At 44.2% G+C, this 24,893-nt stretch overlaps 1 non-coding gene across 1 annotated transcript; it reads right to left on the reverse strand.

Moving 5' to 3' along the window:
• Positions 1–24,432: 24,432 nt before the first annotated feature.
• Positions 24,433–24,506, reverse strand: TRNAN-AUU (transfer RNA asparagine (anticodon AUU)). Its single transcript has one exon. It is a non-coding gene; the product is annotated as a tRNA-Asn (tRNA).
• Between the last annotated feature and the right edge of the window lie 387 nt (positions 24,507–24,893).

Consider the following 24,893-nt stretch of genomic DNA (forward strand, 5'->3'; position numbering starts at 1 on the left):
CGATATAGATACCCTGGAGAGATGGGATACTCCTTACGTTGTATCATATCAAGGACACTGCAGCATACTTACGTGAGACTGCAAGGGATATAGGACTCTTGAGTTCACGGGCCAATTTCATGGCAGTGTCGGATAGGAGGGCATTGTGGATTCACCAAGAGAATTCTGATGCTGACTCCAAGAAGAAAGGGAGTCTCTTCCCTATGAAGGTGAAGCCTTGTTTGGTGACTGCCTAGTTAATTTGATCTCGGCAGCTCCCGCAGGTAAGTCAACCTTCTTGCCCTATGTTCCCTCCCAACGGATGAAGACGCATCATTATCTGATGCAGTCATTTCGGCCCAATAGATATGCAAGAAGTTAAGATTCCCCTTTCTTTGCAGGTAGAGGAAGGAGAAGAGAGAAGAGGTCTGCATCCTCTTCAAGATCGCAGGAGCAGAGATCATCCTCTGATAGCCAGACAGCTGATTGGATGGATATGTGGAATGTTTTAAATGCTAGTGTAAACTCATTGCACAAAAGATTAGACAAGGCAGAAGCTTTGGGACAGTCAGGGTTTCAACCCATGCCTGATCCTATGTTGCAGGGACTGTCAGGGTCTCATAAGCGCCCACTATCCAGATTGTTGACACAGATACCGACACGGATTCTGACTCCAGTGTCGATTACGATGATGCAAAGTTACAGCCAAAATTGGCAAAATCCATTCGATTTATGATTATGGCAATAAAAGATGTTTTGCACATCACAGAGGAACCCCCTGTCGCTGACAAGAGGGTACATATGTACAAGGGAAAGAAGCCTGAGGTAACCTTTCCCCCCTCACACGAGCTGAACGAGTTATGTGAAAAAGCTTGGGAATCTCCAGATAAAAGACTGCAGATTTCCAAAAGGATTCTTATGGCGTATCCTTTCCCATCAACGGATAGGTTACGATGGGAATGCTCCCCTAGGGTGGACAAAGCATTAACACGCTTATCCAAGAAGGTAGCCCTCCCGTCCCAGGATACGGCTACCTTCAAAGAGTGTGCTGACCGCAAACAGGAGATTACCCTGAAGTCCATTTATACACATTCAGGTACCTTACTCAGACCGGCAATTGCGTCGGCCTGGGTGTGTAGTGCTGTAGCGGCATGGACAAATACCTTATCTGAGGGGATGGATAGCCTAGACAAGGATACTATTTTATTGACCCTGGGGCATATAAGAGATGCTGTCCTATATATGTGTGTATGCAAACTACAGGTGGTGCTGCAGGGCCCACACCCTTTTACTTGTCTTGTAGAGCAGCTCTGAAGCTGTTACAGTGCCCAGCTGCTGCAAGAAATCAGCTTGAATGCTTCAGGGGCTTGGGCATGGCCAACATGAGCCCCACACCGAAGGAGGGTGGGGGTGTTTAATGCAAACTTGGGGTTATACAAGCGCCGCAAAAGGCCGCCATGCCCTGCATGCCCCTTTTCTCTTTTCATATACAGATGAGGGTTCCAGCCAACTTTGGCCCACTGCTTGGATGACATCACCGTATGCAAATCCGTCTGCTGCAGACCTTCCCCCAGGAATGCTTGCAATAGTTGTTGCATATGGTTTAATGTCTGAGGGTGCTTCAGTATTAGGCAGCCTTCCGCCCTCCCATGTTCATCTGAAAAGATGTGGTCTCCCTGCAGTTGTTGTCCCCAGACGAGAGTTCCCTTGTGCTTCCTCAGTTAAATCTCCTTAACTTGACGGGGGTGTGCCCGAGCAGCCGCCCTCCCCAGCCCTATCCCAACACATACTTATCTTGCATATGAGATCTCTTGATCATGAAGATAGTTCTCACAGGTTGAGGTTCATCCTGGCCCCGCTCCCCGCTGGAGAGCGCTGATGGGGACAGCAGCGGGGCTTCAGCAGAAGGGTGAGTATGTGTGGCCAGAGACCTCCTTTCCCATGTGCAGGCCTGCAGAGTCTGCCACGCAGGATGGGGCATGTGGCACTCTCCCTCCCAGGGGCTCTTCCAGATGTAGCTCCTCAGCAGTATTTTTCCCGGGCTGCGCGGCGCTCTCCCCGACTGGCATCCGCCCTGGAACACTGCCTTCCTCAACGCAACATCAGCAGGGGGCCCTGGCCTCATCACCATCCCAGGTCTTTCTCATGTATGTATCATGTATGTGTGTGTGATATATGTATGAATCATATATGTTTGTGATATATATATAAATATATATGTATGTATCTATCTATCTATCTATCTATCTATCTATCGTATGTGTGTGTATATATATGTATCTATCATGTATGTATGTATGTATCTATCTTGTATGTATGTGTTCTATCTATCTATCTATCGTGTGTGTGATATATGTATGTATCTATCATGTATGTGTTATATGTATGTATCACACCTTCCTCTATACATATACATACATACATACATACATACATACATACATACATACACACACCTATATCTGTACGTACACTGACATACACACACCAACATCTATAGATAAACACGCTGACCCCTAAACGTACACCAACGTACCCACACCTGCATCTATACCTACACATGCTGACACGTGGACGTACACCGGCTTACCCACATGTGAATCTATACATACATGTGCTGACACCTGGACATACACTGATGTACCCACACCTAACATCTATACATACACATGCTAACACCTGGACGTATACAGACGTACCCACATTTGCATCCATGCATATATAGATGTAGGTGTGTGTACGTCAGTGTACGTCCAGGTGTCAACGCGTGTATGTATAGATGCAGGTGTGGGAACGTCAGTGTAGGTTCAGGTGTCAGCGCGTGTATGTATAGATGCAGGTGCTTGTATGTCCAGATGTCAGTGCATGTATGTATAGATGCAAGTGTGGGTACGTCGGTGTATGTCCATTTGTCAGCGCGTGTATATATAGATGCAGGTGCTTGTATGTTGGTGTATGTCCAGGTGTCAGCATGTGTATGTATAGATGCAGGTGTGGGAATGTTGGTGTATGTCCAGGTGTCAGGGCGTGTATGTATGGATATTAGGTGTGGGTACATCAGTGTATGTCCAGGTGTTAGCGCATGTATGTATAGATGCAGGATAATAATCACACAGCGTGCCCCCCACCAATCACAAACCTCCCCCACCCCCTGTATGACATAAACACCGCTAATTCCACTTACACACAATAATTTCAGTTTGCGACCAGGAGCCGGCAATGTATGTGCACCCAAATGAAGCCACTGTACATGCCCTGCAGGCTGCTATGTACTGCACAGGTGCAACAAATGTAAATGCCCTATCTTTAAAATGGGGCATATTTTACTAAATTAAAAAAACCTGTAACTTTCTGTAAAACCTTAACCCCAAAAGGCACTACACTAACATCGGGGTGTAGAGTTGGATCTTGATCCAAGGCACCAACAGGCTAAAGCTTTGACTGTTCCCAGGATGCCTTGCACCGCCTCCTCTACAACCCTGCCCAGTGGCGTAACTAGACCTTTGTGGGCCCCATAGCAAAATTCTGAATGGGCCCACCAGCACTCAACAAGAATGAGTGGCGTTTGGGGTCAGAAAAGTAGAGGGGAAGGGGTCTGACAGAGTAGGGGGCAGGACATGAATGAATAGAAACTGAGGTGTCCATTATATAAAGAAATACAGTATGTGTGTCTGTGTGTATATCACACACACACACATATAAGGGAAATTCAAATGCCCTCAATTATTGCGCCCATTACACTCTGGTTTAGGTGCACAAAGCACCTAAACCTGAATAAAGTAATGGGCGCGATCATGAAAAGACACCGTTTGGTTGCCCAAATGGGTCTCTTTGCACACATTTCAGCTTGTTTCCCCTGGGGGTAGCTAGCTGAAATAAACATGTCGCACCCGTTGGCAGCAACATTAGAATAGCTGCTGACGGGCACGATTGAGGGAGGAAAGGGACATTTGAATCCAGCCCATAGATGCAATGTGAATATGTAATTTGTACCTTCCTATCTTAAAATGTATATAGTAGTGTTTACACTAGAGGTCTTTCCGAACCCCCTAATCCTAACATTGTAATTTGCTTTAGGGCGCACCTCCAATTAGTTTAGTGTTTCGTATTTTCACATTAAATACTTTCTTGCATTGGTTGGTTAAAGATTAGATCGTATATTTTTCTAGATATAGCTGTGCATAGTCTACAAGGCTACATGCTTCTCCCCTAACTAGAGATGTGCAGCGGGCATTTTTCGTGTTTCATGTTTTGGTTTTGGTTTCGGATCCGCAGTTGTGTTTTGGATACGGACGCGTTTTGGCAAAACCACCCTTTCGGGTTTTGTATTCGGGTGATTTTTTTTTAAAACCTCAAACAGCTAAAATCATAGAATTTGGGGGTAATTTTGATCCTATAGTATTAAGCTCAATAACCATAATTTCTACTCCTTTCCAGTCTATTCTGAACACCTCACACCTCCCAATATTATTTTTAGTCCTAAAATTTGCACCAAGGTCCCTGGATGACTAAGCTAAGCGACCCAAGTGGGCAGCACAAACACCTGGCCCATCTAGGAGTGGCACTGCAGTGTCAGACAGGATGGCACTTAAAAAAATAGCCCCAAACAGCACATGATGCAAAGATAAATAAAAAAAGAGGCGCAAGATGAAATTGCAGTGTGTCTCTCCTGCTCAGTGTCAGTTCTCAGTAGTATCCTCATCAGTGCTCAGTATCACTGCTCATTGTCTTGTGCTGCAATGTGGTGCTCAGTATACTAGAGTACATTACTAATAGTCCAGTGCTGCATCTTGCTGCTCAGTGTCAGTTCTAGTATCCTCATCAGTGCTCAGTATCACTGCTCATTGTCTTGTGCTGCATTGTGGTGCTCAGTATACTACAGAACATTACTAATAGTCCAGTGCTGCATCTGGCTGCTCAGTGTCAGTTCTAGTAATCTCATCAGTGCTCCGTATCACTGCTCATTGTCTTGTGGTGCTCAGTATACTACAGTACATTACTAATACTCCAGTGTCTTGTGCCGCATATGGCTGCTGTAGGGTGCTGTGGTAGTGTCCTGTCACTGTGCATATGTCATCATTCCAGTCACAGTGATATCTGGTATCTATCTAGTGGTATCTAATTCCAGACATTACCACCGTCTAATTCCAGATATATTACTGGCATATAATTCCACACATTAAAAAATGGAGAACAAAAAGGTGGAGGGTAAAATAGGGAAAGATCAAGATCCACTTCCACCTAGTGCTGAAGCTGCTGCCACTAGTCAAGGCAGAGACAATTCAATGCCATCAACATTATGTAATGATTATACGATACATTATATATCATATCATTGTATGGTTGTAAAATACAACTTAAAAACTTTAATGAATAAATACATAAAGTAGCTTTTATGTAACCTTTTTAAACCTATTAGCATAGACCGAATCTCATCGTGTGTATAGGCCTTTAGTTCAACAACAGCATGGGACCAGTTAGTGTGTTTTGACCACTGCACAGCACCTGGTGTTATATAGTAAGCACCACTATGGCATAGTATACAGCATTATGGGCCTGATATGAGTGTGACCAGCGGTGATGTGGAATGCAGTAGGAGGTGCTGTTTAGCAAGCACCACTTCTATATTCACCATGCAGTATATTGTGTGAATATAGAAGTGTTGGCTGTGTTATGTATTAGAGTAATTATTGCAGCTCCCAGCTAAAATTGCAACAATGTAATTTAGTGACAAGCTGCAGAGATTAACCCTTTCTGTGGCTGCTGCACAACCTCTATTCATATCGCTGAATTCAATTAGGGAGATGTTCTCACCCCGCGAGCAAGCGCAGGTATATGCCACACTTAAATGTATGGGTATGGTCTCCATAAAATGAGCGTAGCCTTGCAGGCAAAGACTACCTTACACCCTAGTTCTTGACCCTGCACCAACAGACCTCGGCCACCACAGGGAAAAAAGTACAGTAATTTCCACCATGTTAAGCCCCACACATTAATGCCCTTTGGAACATATTATGTCACACACCACAATATCTGTGATACACTATGCCCTACAGTAAAGCTTCTAATTACTTTTACAAAAACTGCTCAACGCCAAGAGTTTCACGTGCTGGGTGTCATGCTCATTGCCAGGGGTTTCACTCTCTGGGTGTCATGCTCATTGCCAGGGGGAACGCAGTAGGAGGTGTTATATAGTAAGCACCACTATGGCATAGTATATAGCATTATATATATTGTGAGCACTGGTGATGTTGAGTGCAGTAGAGCTGCTGCTGGGTAATTACAATTTACTTCAACCACCAATATATTCTGCTGCACTATATATATGAAGATCTAATTCTGCTGGGTAATTACAATTGACTACAACCACCAATATATTCTGCTGCACTATATCTATATTTGCAAAGCTAATTCTGCTGGGTAATTACAATTGACTACAACCACCAATATATTCTGCTGCACTCTATCTATATATGCAAAGCTAATTCTGCTGAGTAATTACAATTGACTACAACCACCAATATATTCTGCTGCACTATATCTATATATGCAAAGCTAATTCTGCTGGGTAATGCAAATTGAAACATTATTGCATAGTATGTGATTTTTAAGTACTTTTTTAAAGTTTTGAATGATAAAGACCCAGTTTAATCTTTGTGGAATGCCTGGTTGTTGTTTTTAAGGTAATTTATTGCCTGGCATTTGAGGTGGGGGGGGGTTTGGTTACAGATTTCAATTATTGATTTTACTTGTAATAGTCTTCTACTTAAGTCCAATGGTGTAGGCTGTGCAAAGCCGTTTGGCTGTGCATTTATTGATCCAAGCGTGCATTTTTATCAAAGCGTGATAAAATTGACACATAACAGCAGCGTTCAATCAGCGTTAATTTATCTTCAGCTGATATCGATTGTGAATTGACGTTTCTTCTCTTCTTGTCACCTACAGTTAATTACAATTGACTACAACCACCAATATATTCTGCTGCACTATATCTATATATGCAAAGCTAATTCTGCTGGGTAATGCAAATTGAAACATTATTGCATAGTATGTGATTTTGAAGTACTTTTTTAAAGTTTTGAATGATATAGACCCAGTTTAATCTTTGTGGAATGCCTGGTTGTTGTTTTTAAGGTAATTTATTGCCTGGCATTTGAGGGGGTGGGGTGTGGTTACAGATTTCAATTATTGGTTTCACTTGTAATAGTCTTCTACTTAAGTCCAATGGTGTAGGCTGTGCAAAGCCGTTTGGCTGTGCATTTATTGATCTAAGCGTGCATTTTTATCAAAGCGTGATAAAATTGACACATAACAGCAGCGTTCAATCAGCGTTAATTTATCTTCAGCTGATATCGATTGTGAATTGACATTTCTTCTCTTCTTGTCACCTACAGGTAATTACAATTGACTACAACCACCAATATATTCTGCTGCACTATATCTATATATGCAAAGCTAATTCTGCTGGGTAATGCAAATTGAAACATTATTGCATAGTAAGTGATTTTGAAGTACTTTTTTAAAGTTTTGAATGATATAGACCCAGTTTAATATTTGTGGAATGCCTGGTTGTTGTTTTTATGGTAATTTATTGCCTGGCATTTGAGGGGGTGGGGTGTGGTTACAGATTTCAATTATTGGTTTCACTTGTAATAGTCTTCTACTTAAGTCCAATGGTGTAGGCTGTGCATTTATTGATCTAAGCATGCATTTTTATCAAAGCGTGATAAAATTGACACATAACAGCAGTGTTCAATCAGCATTAATTTATCTTCAGCTGATATCGATTGTGAATTGACGTTTCTTCTCTTCTTGTCACCTCCAGGTAATTACAATTGACTACAACCACCAATATATTCTGCTGCACTATATCTATATATGCAAAGCTAATTCTGCTGGGTAATGCAAATTGAAACATTATTGCATAGTATGTGATTTTGAAGTACTTTTTTAAAGTTTTGAATGATATAGACCCAGTTTAATCTTTGTGGAATGCCTGGTTGTTGTTTTTAAGGTAATTTATTGCCTGGCATTTGAGGGGGTGGGGTGTGGTTACAGATTTCAATTATTGGTTTCACTTGTAATAGTCTTCTACTTAAGTCCAATGGTGTAGGCTGTGCAAAGCCATTTGGCTGTGCATTTATTGATCTAAGCGTGCATTTTTATCAAAGCGTGATAAAATTGACACATAACAGCAGTGTTCAATCAGCGTTCAATCGAAGTGAAAAAGAAGGAAAACAGAAGCACACCAATCTAACAAAACAAAGAAAACTGAAGAACTAATAACAAATGTGAGTCACTTACTCCTCAGATCACTCACCTCCTGATTGTTGCATCTGATTACATAGCACAGAACTACCTTACTTGGACATTTCATAAACCATCCATTTCACCTACAAATGCCTGTATCTGTATTATTGTAATTTTGTTTTTTAAGCACAGCTGCACCAATGCAATTTTGCCTGCAAACACTTAAAACATCTAACATAATTACCATTGCTTCTTAAACCTCTCACAATCCTTTCATTTCTTACACTCCAAATACATTTCTGCACCCACTTTATCTACGCTTTTGACTCATTTCATACTAAATCTACACCCCTTGAGCCTACACTGCTTTTCTCACCTGCATTTCTGCAATTCTTCTGCTCGGATTGCCTTACAGTCTCCTCTCCTACTTCCACTACTTCAACCTATTTACCTACTTAACACTATGTCAAGGTTTTCTTATACTCCCCACATCACTCAGTGTCTACCTAATAATGTATCTTTATCCTTCCCCACTAGTCTCCTCCACCTCCTCCTCTCTCCCCTCCTCTGTCTCCCCTCCATCCCTCTGTTTCCTTCCCCCACCTTTCCTGTTACCCCACTTTCATTCACCTCTGCCCCATGGTCCTGCTACCCCACAACTCAGCCCTGCTCCCTCTCTCCCTTCCCTGTCACCTCCCCACACCCCCATCCACATCACACTGACCTCCCTCCCTGCCCACCTCCTGCAGTTTCCACTCCTAGCTCAGGCACCCGTACCATCACTACTCTCTCATCATCCCTGCCCTCAAAGTTAATCCCACCTCATCGCTACAGCTACCCTGAAAATCTAATTCACATCTCTCCCACAAACTCATACCCCCTATCCTGTGCCCTCTGGAATGCCAGATCTGTTTGTAACAAACTGGTCCCCACTCATGACCTTTTCATTTCCAACTCCCTACACCTACTAGCCATTACTGAAACTTGGATTACGCCCTCTGACACTACTTCTGCTGCTGCTCTCTCTGCTGGGGGCCTTACATTCACACACACACCCCGACCTGGGGGTCGCCATGGGGGTGGTGTTGGGATCCTTTTACCTTCTAGTTACTCCTACCAACTCATACCACCAGAACCATCCCTTATATTCTCTACATTTGAGGACCACGCCATATGCCTCTTCCAACCAGTCCATCTTAGAGTAGCTGTCATTTACCGCCCCCCTGGCACTGCTTCCAAATTCATCGACAACTTTGCTTCCTGGCTTCCTCACTTCCTCTCTTCTGACATTCCCACCATTATCCTAGGCGATTTCAACATCCCTATTGACATCCCCACACAATCCCCTGCCTCTAAACTCCTTAACCTCACCTCTTCACTTGGTCTCTCCCAGTGGACCTCCTCACCCTCCCATGTGAATGGGAGCTCACTGGATCTGGTCTTCACTCACCGCTGTGATATTTCTGATTTTTCCAACTCCCCATTTCCCCTCTCTGACCACCACCTGCTCTCCTTCAACCTATCTCTCTCGACTTCCCCATCTCTACCTCCTAAGGCTACCATCACTAAGCGTAACATTGAAGCTATTGACACCACATTCCTTTCCTCCCTGTTTGACTCACTTCTCTCTCCTATTCTCTCTCTCTCATGCCCTGAACAAGCCACTTCCACATACAATGCTTCCCTTACTTCTGCTCTTGACTCTGTTGCTCCACCAACCACTATCTAGTGAAACCTTTGTTTTTTGATGGCTCAGTGTACACAAACTTTGTTTAATACTCAAAGTTATTAAAAATATTGTATTAAATGAACTTCAGACTGTGTGTATAAGGTGTATATGACACATGAATGAATTCTGTGAATGTACACACACTTTGTTTAATGCACAAAGTTATAAAAAATATTGGCTAAAATGACCTTCAGGCTGTGTGTATAAGGTGTATATGAAACATAAATGCATTATGTGCTTAGATTTAGGTCCCATCACCATGATATCTCGTTATGGTATGCAATTATTCCAAAATACAGAAAAATCCGATATCCAAAATTCCTCTGGTCCCAAGCATTTTGGATAAGGGATACTCAACCTGTAATGCCACTGTATAGGTCCTTGGTACAGCCACATTTAGAATCCTGTGTTCAGTTCCCGAAGCCATATCTCCAGAAGGCTGTAAATACATTAGGGCAACTAAAATTGTGCATGGCCTACATCACAAAACTTACCTGGAAATACTAAAAGATTATGTGTATAGTTTGGAGAAGGGAAGAGGGAACATACAGTAATAGAAACATTTAAATATATAGGGAGGAATGTAATAGGGTGTGAGAATCAGAAAGTGAGAGATTTTGTGTTTTTTCCTGTTGTTTTTTTTTTTTTTATTGTTTGTTTTTTAAAGTGGCAATCCTTTACATGGCAAAACCAGGTTGATATTTGCCATGTAAAGGATTGCCACCGTGGGCATGTGTAGAAGGGGCACTGCTACTGTTGGCATTATGTGTGTAAGCTGCACTGATATGGTGGTTATGTGTATAAAGGGCACTGCGACTGTGGGTATTATTATTATTATTATTATTATTATTATTACATGTGGTGTAATGACAATAAGATAGTGCTACTGTGTGGCGTATTTTGATTTGGGGTGCTATTGTGTGGCCATGCCCCTTCCTTGTGATACCACACCTTCTTTTTTTAAGGAGCGCACTGTCCCTTTATTAAGTATTGGAGAGAGGGCCCAAATTAATAGTTTGCAGGGAGGCGCCAAACACCCTAGCACTGGCCCTTTGGTAGGGGACAGGATTTGCTTCTGCTTGTGCACATATGTTATGATTGCCAGCCAACAGCACTGGTTTTGCACCTTCCTGATCATAGTATCTCACCTGGCAGGTAAGTAGGAGTTGGGCTAGAGCTGGGGAGGGTCGCTGCTCGGGCACCCCCCTGTCAAGTGAAGGAGATCCAACTGAGGCAGCACAAGGGAACTCTCGAAAGCGCAACCCCACAAAGGCCGCCATGCCCTGCGTGACCCTTTTCTCTTTTCATATGCAGACGAGGGTTGCAGCCAACTATGCCCACTGCTTGGATGACATCACTATATGCAAATCCATCTGCTGCAGGCCTTCCCCCAGGAATGCTTGCAGTAGTTGTTGCATTTGGTTTGTTGTTTGGGGGTGCTTCAGTATTAGGCAGCCTTCTGCCCTCCCACATTCGTCTGAAAATGTGTTCTCCCTGCAGTTGTTGTTCCCAGATGAGAGTTCCCTTGTGCTTCCTCAGTTGAATCTCCTTAACTTGACAGGGGTGTGCCCGAGCAGCCGCCCTCCACAGCCCTATCCCAACACATACTTATCTTGCATATGAGATCTCTTGATCATGAAGATAGTTCTCACAGGGTGAGGTTCATCCATTACATTTTAAAGTAGGAAGGTACAAATTACATATTCAAATTACATATATGTGCTGGATTCAAATGTTTTCCCCCCTTCCTTTCTCAATTGTGCCCATCGGCAGCTATTCTAATGTTGCTGCCAATGGGTGTGACGCATTCATTTCTTCTGTGGGGTACACTGGACTCCACAAGGATTCACATTGTATATGTACACCAGAGTAGGATCTTGATCTGAGGCACCAACAGGCTCAAAGCTTTTGACTGTTCCCAAGATGCTCAGCGCCCCCTCCTCTATAACCTCGCTTCCATGAACAGGGAGCTCAGTTTGTAGTTGGTGCCTTCAGTAGCAGGCCACTTAACAGGGGGCTGCCTCAGGCAGCCTATTCTTAGCTATTAATTTTGGCAAGAAAAGAAGAACTTTTTTTATAAGAATCTACAAGGGCTGCAGCAGGCTAGGTCTAATAGACCTCTTTACTGCAGCTCCATCACTCCCAGTGGCGCAGTATACTCCCGTGCCCCGGTTGCTGGGTCACTGCAGCGGAGGCTCCGGTTTCTTCCTAAGGTCAGTCACACACACACCGCCCTCCGGGATCACGAGGCCGCTGATGGGGGCGGGCCGTGTGCGCACTGGCGTGGACACTGATTACTGGGCAGCCGCTCCACTAGCCACCAGGGACAGTTAAGGAGCACAGCTCTGGGGTTTTTTCTCCTATATTAACCCCATTTTGTACTACCCGCAGTGCATTGTGATAGGTAATGGGGCCTGATTCAGGTTGGATCGCAATCCAACTGCAAAAACTGCTAAGAGCATACGCATCCACCTGCATTTTCTGCGGCACCCCGCAGATAATGCGATCACCTCTGCCTGTGAATCGGTGAAGGGGGGGGGGGGAGGGGGGTCAACAACACTCCATTTCCAAGTCAGAGATGGAGCGGTGCGGGGCACGGTTTCAAAATGGGGTCAGCAACGGAGAAACAGGAGGCGTGGTCAGAGCAGCTGCATGACATCACATGGGCCGGACTCTGCCAGTGGAGCCCCAGCGTCATGAGGTAGATTTTGTAGAGGCCGGGGAGGACTTCTGTTCCTGGGAACTAGCTGTGTTGTGCAGCTTTATTCCTCTGCACCTACCTCTGGCAAGAAAGGACGCACCTCGCACTTTCTTGTTTCTTTGTGACCGAAAGGACTGCATTTGATAATGCGGAGCTTTCTTATGCTGTGAGGGAACATAAGGTAAAAAATTTGATTTTCCAACTGTAGCTGTGCGTGTTAATGCTTTGTCCATCCTACGGGAGGATTTCCATCGTAACCTATCCGTTGATGGAAAAGGATACGCCATAAGAATCCTTTTGGAAATCTGCAGTCTTTTATCTGGAGATTCCAAAGCTTTTTCACATAACTCGTTCAGCTCGTGTGACCCCCTCAAAGGTTACCTCAGGCTTCTTTCCCTTGTACATATGTACCCTCTTGTCAGGGACAGGGGGTTCCTCTGTGATGTGCAAAACATCTTTTATTGCCATAATCATATATCGAATGGATTTTGCCAATTTTGGCTGTAACTTTGCATCATCGTAATCGACACTGGAGTCAGAATCCGTGTCGGTATCTGTGTCAACAATCTGGGATAGTGGGCGCTTATGAGACCCTGACAGTCCCTGCAACATAGGATCAGGCATGGGTTGAGTCCCTGACTGTCCCAAAGCTTCAGCCTTGTCTAATCTTTTGTACAATGAGTTTACACTAGCATTTAAAACATTCCACATATCCATCCAATCAGGTGTCAGCGGAGACACCACATTAATTTGCTCCCGCTCCTCTCTAATATAGCCTTCTTCCTCAGACATGTCGACACACGTGTACCGACACACCACACACACAGGGAATACTTTTTCTGAAGACAGTTTCCCCACAAGGCCCTTTGGAGAGACAGAGAGAGAGTATGCCAGCGCACTCCCCAGCGCTATATAACCCAGGAATAACACAGTAACTTAATGTTTGTCCAGTAGCGCTGCTGTATGTAATTTGGGCCGAATTATGTGCCCCCCCTCTCTTTTCAACCCTCTTCTCTACCGTGGTATAAGCAGGGGAGAGTCCGGGGAGCTTCCTCTCAGCGGTGCTGTGGAGAAAAAATGGCGCTGGTGAGTGCTGATGGAGAAGCCCCGCCCCCTCGGCGGCGGGCTTCTGTCCCGCTTAAACTGTAAAATTGGTGGGGGCTCATACATATATACAGTGCCCAGCTGTATATATGTTATATTTTTGCCAAAAAGAGGTTTATATTGCTGCCCAGGGCGCCCCCCCTGCGCCCTGCACCCTTACAGTGACCGGAGTATGTGAGGTGTATGGGAGCAATGGCGCACAGCTGCAGTGCTGTGCGCTACCTCAGTGAAGATCATGAACTCTGTGGAGCCCGTCTATCCCCATGGTCCTTACGGAGTCCCCAGCATCCTCTAGGACGTTAGAGAAACTAGGATTTTAATACCTACCGGTAAATCCTTTTCTCTTAGTCTGTTGAGGATGCTGGGCACCCGTCCCAGTGTGTACTGTGTCTGCAGTTATTAAATGGCCCTTAACTCCAGAACATTTATGTGGAGACAACTTTCCTGACTTGACCATCTTCCTTGGACGTTTTCCCCAGCCTCGGAGGGTTGCATCTGTGGTCCCTAGGATCCAGTCCTGGATCCCGAACCATCGCCCCTCTAGGAGGTGAGAACTGTGCAGCCACCAATGGAGTGAGATTCTGGTCTTGGAAGACAGGATTATCCTCCGGTGCATGTGTAGGTGGGATCCGGACCAATTGTCCAACAGGTCCCACTGGAACACTCTGGCATGGAACCTGCCAAACTGAATGGCCTCGTAGGCCACAACCATCTTCCCCAGCAACTGAATGCATTGATGGATTAACACTCTTGCTGGTTTCAGAATTTGTTTGACCAGACTCTGGATCTCCATAGCCTTTCCACTGGAAGAAAACCTCTTCTGTGTCCAGTATGTGTTATGATTCCAGCACTCTGGTCAGAGAAGATCTTATGGCAAGGACCGGAGCACTGGAACGGAATGCTGGGGAAGGGAGCAGGACAGGAAAATAGCCCCTGGCGCCCTAACTCTGTTGTCTCACCCGTGTTGTCAGAAATCCCCTGCGAGACTATGGTTTCTTGAGCCCTTGGCAGCCGCGTTTGAAGGGCGGATTATGTCTGCCCAACTTCGATGCCCCCCGGTCTTAATGAGAGACAAAGGGAAACCCGAGACAGGGTGATAACAAGAGGCCCTCTAACTAAACAACCAGGCCAGGGGCTAAGCAAACTCAAAACTATAATATGTGCGGAGAAACCGCCAGGAAAAAGGACAACCAAAATATCCACTTGTCCAATTCTCCTACCCGGCACCGCCGAGTACCAGAGAGGACTTGTGGAAGCGGAACCCTCCGCAAATGCTCCAAACACAAAATATAAAAGGTAAAGCGGCTGAGCCGCAACACATGGCAGAGCCGCAACTCACGAACACCACTGGATATAAAACGGTGATCAGTCAGGACTCCAGGGAACCAAACGACCTCTTGGGATGAGATGACAACTCCCGAATACCGGACTTCTGTGGACTGGAATGACCGGATACAGCAGGACTGGAAACAGACTCTCAGCAAACAAAGGCAGCATGCAGGAAGCTATTACCGGCATCTGTGAGAAGCCCTGGGAGTGTATTTAACAAGGAGTCCTCCAATCAGCTGCTAAAGGCTGATTAGAATAAATGCCGTGCAGCTGCCTTGCTGCACGGCCAGAGAGCAGGTGAATATCTTAATTTCCTAAAGCCTAGCAACGGGGAACGCGGTCCACCAGTGGCGTCCCCGTTGCTAGGGTCCGTGCGGCTCAGCGCGCCCGGCGTCTAGCATTGCTTGGGAGCCGGCGGCTGTACGTGCATGGCATCTCTAGTTGCTAGGCGCCGGGCCGCGCAGACCATCAAGCGGACCCCGGCGCCTAACAGTACCCCCCCCTTGAGGAGGGGTCAAGGAACCCCTAAAGCCAGGTTTCTGAGGAAATTCCCGAAAAAATGCCCTCTTGAGCCTCGGGGCATGAAGATCCTTATCCAGGACCCAAGACCTTTCCTCCGGACCATAGCCTTTCCAGTGAACCAGAAAATACAGCCGATCCCGGGACAATTTGGAATCGAGAACCTTCTCTACCAAGAACTCCTGTTGTCCCTGTACATCCACTGGAGATCTACCCTGAGAGATCTTCCGAGGAAATCTACTGGAAGAAACGTATTGTTTCAACAGGGAACAATGAAACGTATTTCCAATCCTGAGAGATCTTGGTAAACGTAACCGAAAGGCAACTGGGTTGACTCTTTTAATAATAAGAAATGGCCCAATAAATTTGGGTCCCAGTCTAGCTGAGGATTGTCGAAGCCTGATGTTGCGAGTCGACAACCACACCCTATCTCCCACCTTAAAAGTGCAAGGACGTCGGAGCCTGTCAGAAAATTTCTTCTCTCGAAAGGCCGCTTTTCTGAGAGCAAGGTGCACCTTTTTCCAAATGGCTCTGAGATGGGAGGTTAAGGTAAGCGAGGAGACTGAGGAATGATGAAAAAAAGAATTAGCTCTGGGGTGAAAACCAAAAACTGAAAAGAATGGAGACTCTTTAGTGGAGGAATGACAAGAATTATTGTAAGCAAATTCAGCCAACGGAAGAAACTCGGACCAATCATTCTGGAGTTTGGCTGAATACAAGCGCAAATATTGTTTCAATGATTGGTTAACTCGTTCGGTTTGCCCGTTGGATTGTGGGTGGTAACCGGATGTTAACGACAATTTCATCTTCAATGAGGCACAAAAACATTTCCAGAATTGTGCGATGAATTGTGGACCCCGATCAGAAACAATATCAGTAGGTAACCCATGAAGCCTGAATACATGGCGGAGAAACAAAACTGCCAACCCTTGGGCAGAAGGCAATCGGGGAAGAGCAATAAAATGAGCCATTTTACTAAAACGGTCCACTACCACCCATATGACTCGGAATCCGGCTGAAAGGGGAAGGTCAACCACAAAATCCATGGAAATATGAGACCACGGCCTGAGAGGAACATTTAAGGGCATAAGTTGCCCGATGGGCAAGGAACGGGGAACCTTATGCTGTGCACAAACCTGACATGAATAAACAAATTCCTTGACGTCTTTAGAAAGACCAGGCCACCATACTGAGCGAGAGACTAACTCCAATGTCTTAGAGACTCCTGGATGCCCTGAAACTTTGTTATCATGGAATTCCGTTAAAACAGTAACTCTCAAAAACTCAGGGACGTAAAGACGACCAGCAGGAGTAATTCTAGGAGCTTGGTGTTGAAGCTGTTTTAACTGGGTAAATAAATCTTGTGTGAGGCCCGCCCAGATGACCGAAGATGGAAGTATGGGGGTAACAGGATTGTTATTGTGAACCAGAAGAAAGCTATGTGACAGGGCATCAGCCTTAGTATTCTTGGAACCAGGCCTGAAAGTGATTATAAATTTGAAACGCGTAAAAAATAATGCCCAACGTGCCTGCCGGGCATTAAGCCGCTTAGCCGATTCAATCTATTGCAGGTTCTTATGGTCAGTCAATACCGAAATAGTATGTTTTGCTCCCTCCAGCCAATGCCTCCACTCCTCGAAAGCCCATTTTACCGCCAGTAACTCCCGATTACCAACGTCATAGTTGGATTCAGCGGAGGAGAATTTCCTGGACATAAAGGCACAAGGATATAACTCCAGAGACTCCGGATCCTTTTGAGAAAGGATAGCCCCCACTCCAACCTCCGAGGCATCAACCTCCACCACAAAGGGCAATTCCGGATTAGGATGTCTGAGGACTGGAGCCGAGACAAAGGCTTGTTTCTAGGCCCGGAAGGACAACTCAGCTTCACGCGACCAGTTGGTAGGATCCGCTCCTTTCTTTGTCAGAGCTACAATGGGAGCAACCAGGTCAGAAAAAGAATGAATGAACCTCCTATAATAATTCGCAAACCCTAAAAAACGCTTAATTGCTTTTAAATTGGTGGGTTGCGCCCAACTAAGGATGGCCTGGAGTTTCTTTGGTTCCATGGAAAATCCCTGAGGGGAAATTATGTACCCTAAAAAAGATACTTCCGTGACATGAAACTCACACTTCTCCAGCTTGGCATATAAATGATTCTCACATAACTTTTGAAGAACCAGACGCACCTGGGTAACATGTTGTTCCATTGATTTAGAAAAAATCAGGATGTCGTCTAAGTAAACGACCACGAATTTCCCTAGGAAGTCACGGAGCACATCGTTAATGAGGTCTTGAAAAACTGCCGGAGCATTGGACAGGCCGAACGGCATCACTAGGTATTCGTAGTGACCCGACTGAGTACTGAAGGCCGTTTTCCACTCATCTCCAGATTTAATTCGGATGAGGTTGTACGCTCCTCTAAGGTCAATTTTAGAAAAAATCACAGCAGAACGTAACTGATCAAAGAGTACAGAAATCAACGGCAAAGGATAGGTGTTTTTAACTGAGATCTTATTCAGGGCTCTAAAATCAATGCAAGGTCTAAGCGAGCCATCCTTTTTCTCCACAAAGAAGAAGCCTGCACTTAAAGGATATTTTGATGGTCTAATAAATCCTTTCTCAAGGCTCTCCTTTACATAATCATTCATAGCCGCAGTTTCTGGCCCGGATAATGCATATAATCTTCCCTTTGGCAATGCGGCACCAGGAATTAACTCAATAGCACAATCATAAGGCCGATGGGGAGGCAGAATGTCCGCATTGCCTTTGGAGAAAACATCAGCAAACTCCTGGTATTCCACCGGAATGAGTTCTGGAATGATAGCTGCTACTCTGACTGGAAACGTGATACATTCCTTATCACAAAAAGTACCCCAATGTGAAATCTCCCCCGACCGCCAATCAATGGTGGGATTATGAAAGGCCAGCCAAGGGTGACCCAGAACAACTGGAACTGCTGGGCAATGTGTAAGAAAGAACTCGATTTTCTCGGAATGTAGAGCTCCTACTGTAAGTAGTACAGGGGGTGTACAGAGAGAAATAATCCCATTAGACAGCGGACTCCCATCTAAGCCATGCATGGTGACACACCTACCCAAAGGTAACTGAGGAATGCCTAAGGCCTTAGCCCAAGTTAAATCCATAAAGTTTCCTGCAGCTCCACTGTCAACAAAAGCCGACACCAAAGAACTGAGGCTGCCAAAGGAAACTTTAACTGGGACTAAAAGGGAGTTATTCGAGGAGATAAGCTGCAGACCTAGGTGAACCCCCTCACAATTCACCTGGTCAAAGCGTTTCCCGACTTGTTCGGACAATTACGAGCAAAATGTCCCTTACCCCCACAGTACAGACAAAGACCAGAATTTTGCCTTCTGGCTCTTTCTTCAGGAGACAGCCGGAAGAGACCCATCTGCATGGTCTCCTCTACGTCTTCAGGAATGGAATATACACACGGACTTGACCTTACAGGTGCTCCCTTTTCAGCCCTCCGCTCTCTGAGACGACGATCAATCTTAATAGAAAGCTCCATGAGTTTATCGAGAGTCTCAGGAGCGGGGTACTGAAGGAGACTGTCTTTTATAGACTCTGATAAGCCGAGGCGAAACTGACTGCGCAGGGCTGGGTCATTCCAGCCACAGTCGTTCGACCAACGGCGAAACTCCGTACAATAAACCTCTGCAGGATTTCTACCCTGTCTGAGAGCGCGCAACTGACTTTCAGCGGACGCCTCTCTATCAGGGTCATCATACAAGAGCCCTAAAGACTCAAAAAAAGCGTCAATTGACAACAATGCCGGATCCTCTGCTCTTAAACCAAATGCCCAGGTCTGAGGATCCCCCTGGAGCAAAGAAATAATAAACCCGACCCGCTGAGATTCAGTACCCGAGGAAGTCGGTCTTAAACGAAAATAAAGTTTACAGGATTCTTTAAAATTAAAAAAACTCTTTTCTATCACCAGAAAAACGGTCAGGCAAATGCATCTTTGGTTCAGGGACTACCCTTGGGGAAGCTCGCAAAAGATCTTCCTGCGACTTCACCCGAAGAGAAAGATCCTGAACCATCTGAGTAAGTTCTAGAATCTGGCTGACTAAGAGCTGACCAGGATTTGGCCCTAAACCTGTTGGATTCATGAGGCCGATAAACTCTCACAAAACTGAATGAGAAAAAATTAAACCCTGTTTAATTTTAAGTTTTGGTATGGCCGGTAATAATGTTATGATTCCAGCACTCTGGTCAGAGAAGATCTTATGGCAAAGACTGGAGCACTGGAACGGAATGCTGGGGAAGGGAGCAGGACAGGAAAATAGCCCCTGGCGCCCTAACTCTGTTGTCTCACCCGTGTTGTCAGAAATCCCCTGCGAGACTATGGTTTCTTGAGCCCTTGGCAGCCGCGTTTGAAGGGCGGATTATGTCTGCCCAACTTCGATGCCCCCCGGTCTTAATGAGAGACAAAGGGAAACCTGAGACAGGGTGATAACAAGAGGCCCTCTAACTAAACAACCAGGCCAGGGGCTAAGCAAACTCAAAACTATAATATGTGCGGAGAAACCGCCAGGAAAAAGGACAACCAAAATATCCACTTGTCCAATTCTCCTACCCGGCACCGCCAAGTACCAGAGAGGACTTGTGGAAGCGGAACCCTCCGCAAGTGCTCCAAACACAAAATATAAAAGGTAAAGCAGCTGAGCCGCAACACACGGCAGAGCCGCAACTCACGAACACCACTGGATATAAAACGGTGATCAGTCAGGACTCCAGGGAACCAAACGACCTCTTGGGATGAGATGATAACTCCCGAATACCGGACTTCTGCGGACTGGAATGACCGGATACAGCAGGACTGGAAACAGACTCTCAGCAAACAAAGGCAGCATGCAGGAAGCTATTACCGGCGTCTGTGAGAAGCCCTGGGAGTGTATTTAACAAGGAGTCCTCCAATCAGCTGCTAAAGGCTGATTAGAATAAATGCCGTGCAGCTGCCTTGCTGCACGGCCAGAGAGCAGGTGAATATCTTAATTTCCTAAAGCCTAGCAATGGGGAACGCGGTCCGCCAGTGGCGTCCCCGTTGCTAGGGTCCGTGCGGCTCAGCGCGCCCGGCGTCTAGCGTTGCTAGGGAGCCGGCGGCTGTACGTGCACGGCGTCTCTAGTTGCTAGGCGCCGGGCCGCGCAGACCATCAAGCGGACCCCGGCGCCTAACAGTATGACTCCCAAAAACAACAACCGCGTCATTGGGACCAACTGCGATTTTGGCAAGTTTAGGAGCCAACCATGTTGTTGAAGAACTGTCAGGGAGAGTGCAATGTTTTGCACCAACTGGTCCCTGGATCTCGCCTTTATCAGGAGATCATCCAAGTACGGGATAATTGTGACTTCTTGCTTGCGAAGGAGAACCATAATTTCCGCCATCACCCTGGTGAAAATCCTCGGAGCCGTGGACAGACCAAACGGCAATGTCTGAAATTGGTAATGACAATCCTGAATTGCAAACCTTAGGTAGCTTGAGGCAGTGGCTAAATGGGAACATGTAAGTAGGCATCCTTTATGTCTACCAAAACCATGAAATCTCCGTCCTCCGGACTGGAGATCACTGCCCTGAGAAATTCCATCTTGAAATTGAATTTCTTTAGGAAGAAATTGAGGGATTTCAGATTTAAGATTGGTCTGACTGAGCCGTCCGGCTTCGGGACCACGAAGAGGCTTGAATAAAAACCTTCTCCCTGCTGACTAAGGCCAATTTGAACAATCGGTGAGGGGGAACGTCTTGAAACCCCAGTTTGTACCCTTGGGACACTATTTGTAAAACCCACGAGTCCAGGTCCGAATGAATCCAGAACTGACTGAAGAGTTTTAGACGTGCCCCCACTGGTGTGGGCTCCTGCAAGAAAGCCCCAGTGTCATGCAGTGGATTTGGCAGAAGCAGAGGACAATCTCTGGTCCTGCGATCTTGAAGAGGCTACAGACCTCTTCCTTTTCCTTCCTTTACCTGCAAAGAAAGGGGAATCTAAACTTCTTGCATATCTATTGGGCCAAAATGACTGCGGTAGATAATGATGCGTCTTCATCCGTTGACAGGGAACATAGGGCAAGAAGGTTGACTTACCATTGAAATGAGGATGCATCTTGCTGCCTTTCCAATGAAGCAAGTTTAATTTAGTAATAGGTGAAAAACCATCCTTACAAAGGTGTTAATCAGAGACTTGGCTTTGTGGACACTTTTCAGAGAACAAATTTGTTAGCATAAAAATAAAGCCAGAAAATGAAGAGCTGTTTAATCACTCAATTGGATTTTTCTGCCAGCATATTTTTTTTCTCTGCAACCCACTGCTAAATTGTGCTTTCTAGCTGTTTTTATAAAATCACTGAATCAAATCTAACTCTGATTACATCAGAGAAGGCCAGGTACCCTACACCATAACAGGGGGTTTGAAATTTTGACTTGTCTACTTAAAGATCACCAAAATCTGATAACAAGGTCAATTAGGTCCCTGGGTGGGATTGAACCACCAACCTTATGGTTAATAGCCGTACATACTAACTGATTGCGCCACAGAGACACTTTGCAAAAGTCCATACTGACAAAGGCTAATAAGCATTCATCTAAAACGTTTCCTAGAAAAACTTTAAAAAGTCAATAATCTGGAGAGTTTTTGTAAGATGTTTCTTCCATCAACCAACGAAGAAACACATTGGTACTTTCCCATGATGAGTGAGTGCTTCAGGATCTCTTGCACTTACATGTGCAGCAGAGTACTGCAATGGAAGCATGCTGGGCCCATAACCCAGAGGTAGGCAGATTGAAACTATCCTCTGCTATATGCATTTTTTTTTGTTAATTAAAGTAATCCAAAACTGGGATTGATAATTTGTCTCTTTTATTTTTACTTAAAGTACAATAACTTTTACCATTTTAATTTGTTTTAATAGTATATTGACAGTATTGTTTTCTTTCAAAAATCCACTTCATTTTCTTTACCCTATTATTAAAATGGTAATTGACAAAAACAAACTACATTGTCACCAGAAGAGCAATACAAAATGTACAAGTGATATATTAAAATCATCTTTCCAGCTTGAATTTCAATGATGCATTGGGTCAACAATTTTGTGAGAAACATCTTCACCCTTAAATAAAGATTTTCTTAATTCCTTACCTGTGTGCTAATTAGATATCACCTTGTTTTAACATTAAACAGACTTCCACATGAGAAAGCAGCAAGGATGCAGTGGCGTTAATGTTTCCTGGTGTCAACCTGTATTATTTCAGTAGACATTGAAATGAGGATACATCTTGCTGCCTTTCCAATGAAGCAAGTTTAATTTAGTAATAGGTGAAAAACCATCCCTACAAAGGTGTTAATCAGAGACTTGGCTTTGTGGACACTTTTCAGAGAACAAATTTGTTAGCATAAAAATAAAGCCAGAAAATGAAGAGCTGTTTAATCACGCAATTTGATTTTTTTGCCAGCATATTTCTTTTTCTCTGCAACCCACTGCTAAATTGTGCTTCCTAGATGTTTTTATAAAATCACTGAATCAAATCTAACTCTGATTACATCAGAGAAGGCCAGGTACCCTACACCATAACAGGGGGTTTGAAATTTTGACTTGTCTACTTAAAGATCACCAAAATCTGATAACAAGGTCAATTAGGTCCCTGGGTGGGATTGAACCACCAACCTTTTGGTTAATAGCCGTACATACTAACTGATTGCGCCACAGAGACACTTTGCAAAAGTACATACTGACAAAGGCTAATAAGCATTCATCTAAAACGTTTCCTAGAAAAACTTTAAAAAGTCAATAATCTGGAGAGTTTTTGTAAGATGTTTCTTCCATCAACCAACGAAGAAACACATTGGTACTTTCCCATGATGAGTGAGTGCTTCAGGATCTCTTGCACTTACATGTGCAGCAGAGTACAGCAATGGAAGCATGCTGGGCTCATAACCCAGAGGTAGGCAGATTGAAACTATCCTCTGCTGTATGCTTTTTTTTTTTAATTTAAGTAATCCAAAACTGGGATTGATATTTTGGCTCTTTTATTTTTACTTAAAGTACAATAACTTTTACCATTTTAATTTGTTTTAATAGTATATTGACAGTATTGTTTTCTTTCAAAAATCCACTTCATTTTCTTTACCCTATTATTAAAATGGTAATTGACAAAAACAAACTACATTGTCATCAGAAGAGCAATATAAAATGTACAAGTGATATATTAAAATCATCTTTCCAGCTTGAATTTCAATGATGCATTGGGTCAACAAATTTGTGAGAAACATCTTCACCCTTAAATAAAGATTTTCTTAATTCCTTACCTGTGTGCTAATTAGATATCACCTTGTTTTCACATTAAACAGACTTCCACATGAGAAAGCAGCAAGGAAGCAGTGGCGTTAATGTTTCCTGGTGTCAACTTGTATTATTTCAGTAGACATTGAAATGAGGATGCATCTTGCTGCCTTTCCAATGAAGCAAGTTTAATTTAGTAATAGGTGAAAAACCATCCTTACAAAGGTGTTAATCAGAGACTTGGCTTTGTGGACACTTTTCAGAGAACAAATTTGTTAGCATAAAAATAAAGCCAGAAAATGAAGAGCTGTTTAATCACTCGATTGGATTTTTCTGCCAGCATATTTTTTTTTCTCTGCAACCCACTGCTAAATTGTGCTTCCTAGCTGTTTTTTTATAAAATAACTGAATCAAATCTAACTCTGATTACATCAGAGAAGGCCATGTACCCTACACCATAAGAGGGGGTTTGAAATTTTGACTTGTCTACTTAAATATCACCAAAATCTGATCACAAGTTTAATTACATCCCTGGGTGGGATTGAACCACCAACCTTTCGGTTAATAGCCGAACACACTAACCGATTGCGCCACAGAGACACTTTGCAAAAAGTGCATACTGACAAAGGCTAATAAGCATAAATCTAGAACGTTTCCTAGAAAAACATTAAAAAATCAATAATCTGGAGAGTTTTTGTAAGATGTTTCTTCCATCAACCAACGAATAAACACATTGGTACTTTCCCATGATGAGTGAGTGCTTCAGGATCTCTTGCACTTACATGTGCAGCAGAGTACTGCAATGGAAGCATGCTGGACCCATAACCCAGAGGTAGGCAGATTGAAACTATCCTTTGCTATATGCATTTTTTTTGTTAATTTAAGTAATCAAAACTGGGATTGATATTTTTGCTCTTTTATTTTTACTTAAAGTACAATAACTTTTACCATTTTAATTTGTTTTAATAGTATATTGACAGTATAGTT

This window comes from Pseudophryne corroboree, unplaced genomic scaffold, assembly GCF_028390025.1.
Source record: "Pseudophryne corroboree isolate aPseCor3 unplaced genomic scaffold, aPseCor3.hap2 scaffold_724, whole genome shotgun sequence".
Classification (NCBI taxonomy): domain Eukaryota; kingdom Metazoa; phylum Chordata; class Amphibia; order Anura; family Myobatrachidae; genus Pseudophryne; species Pseudophryne corroboree.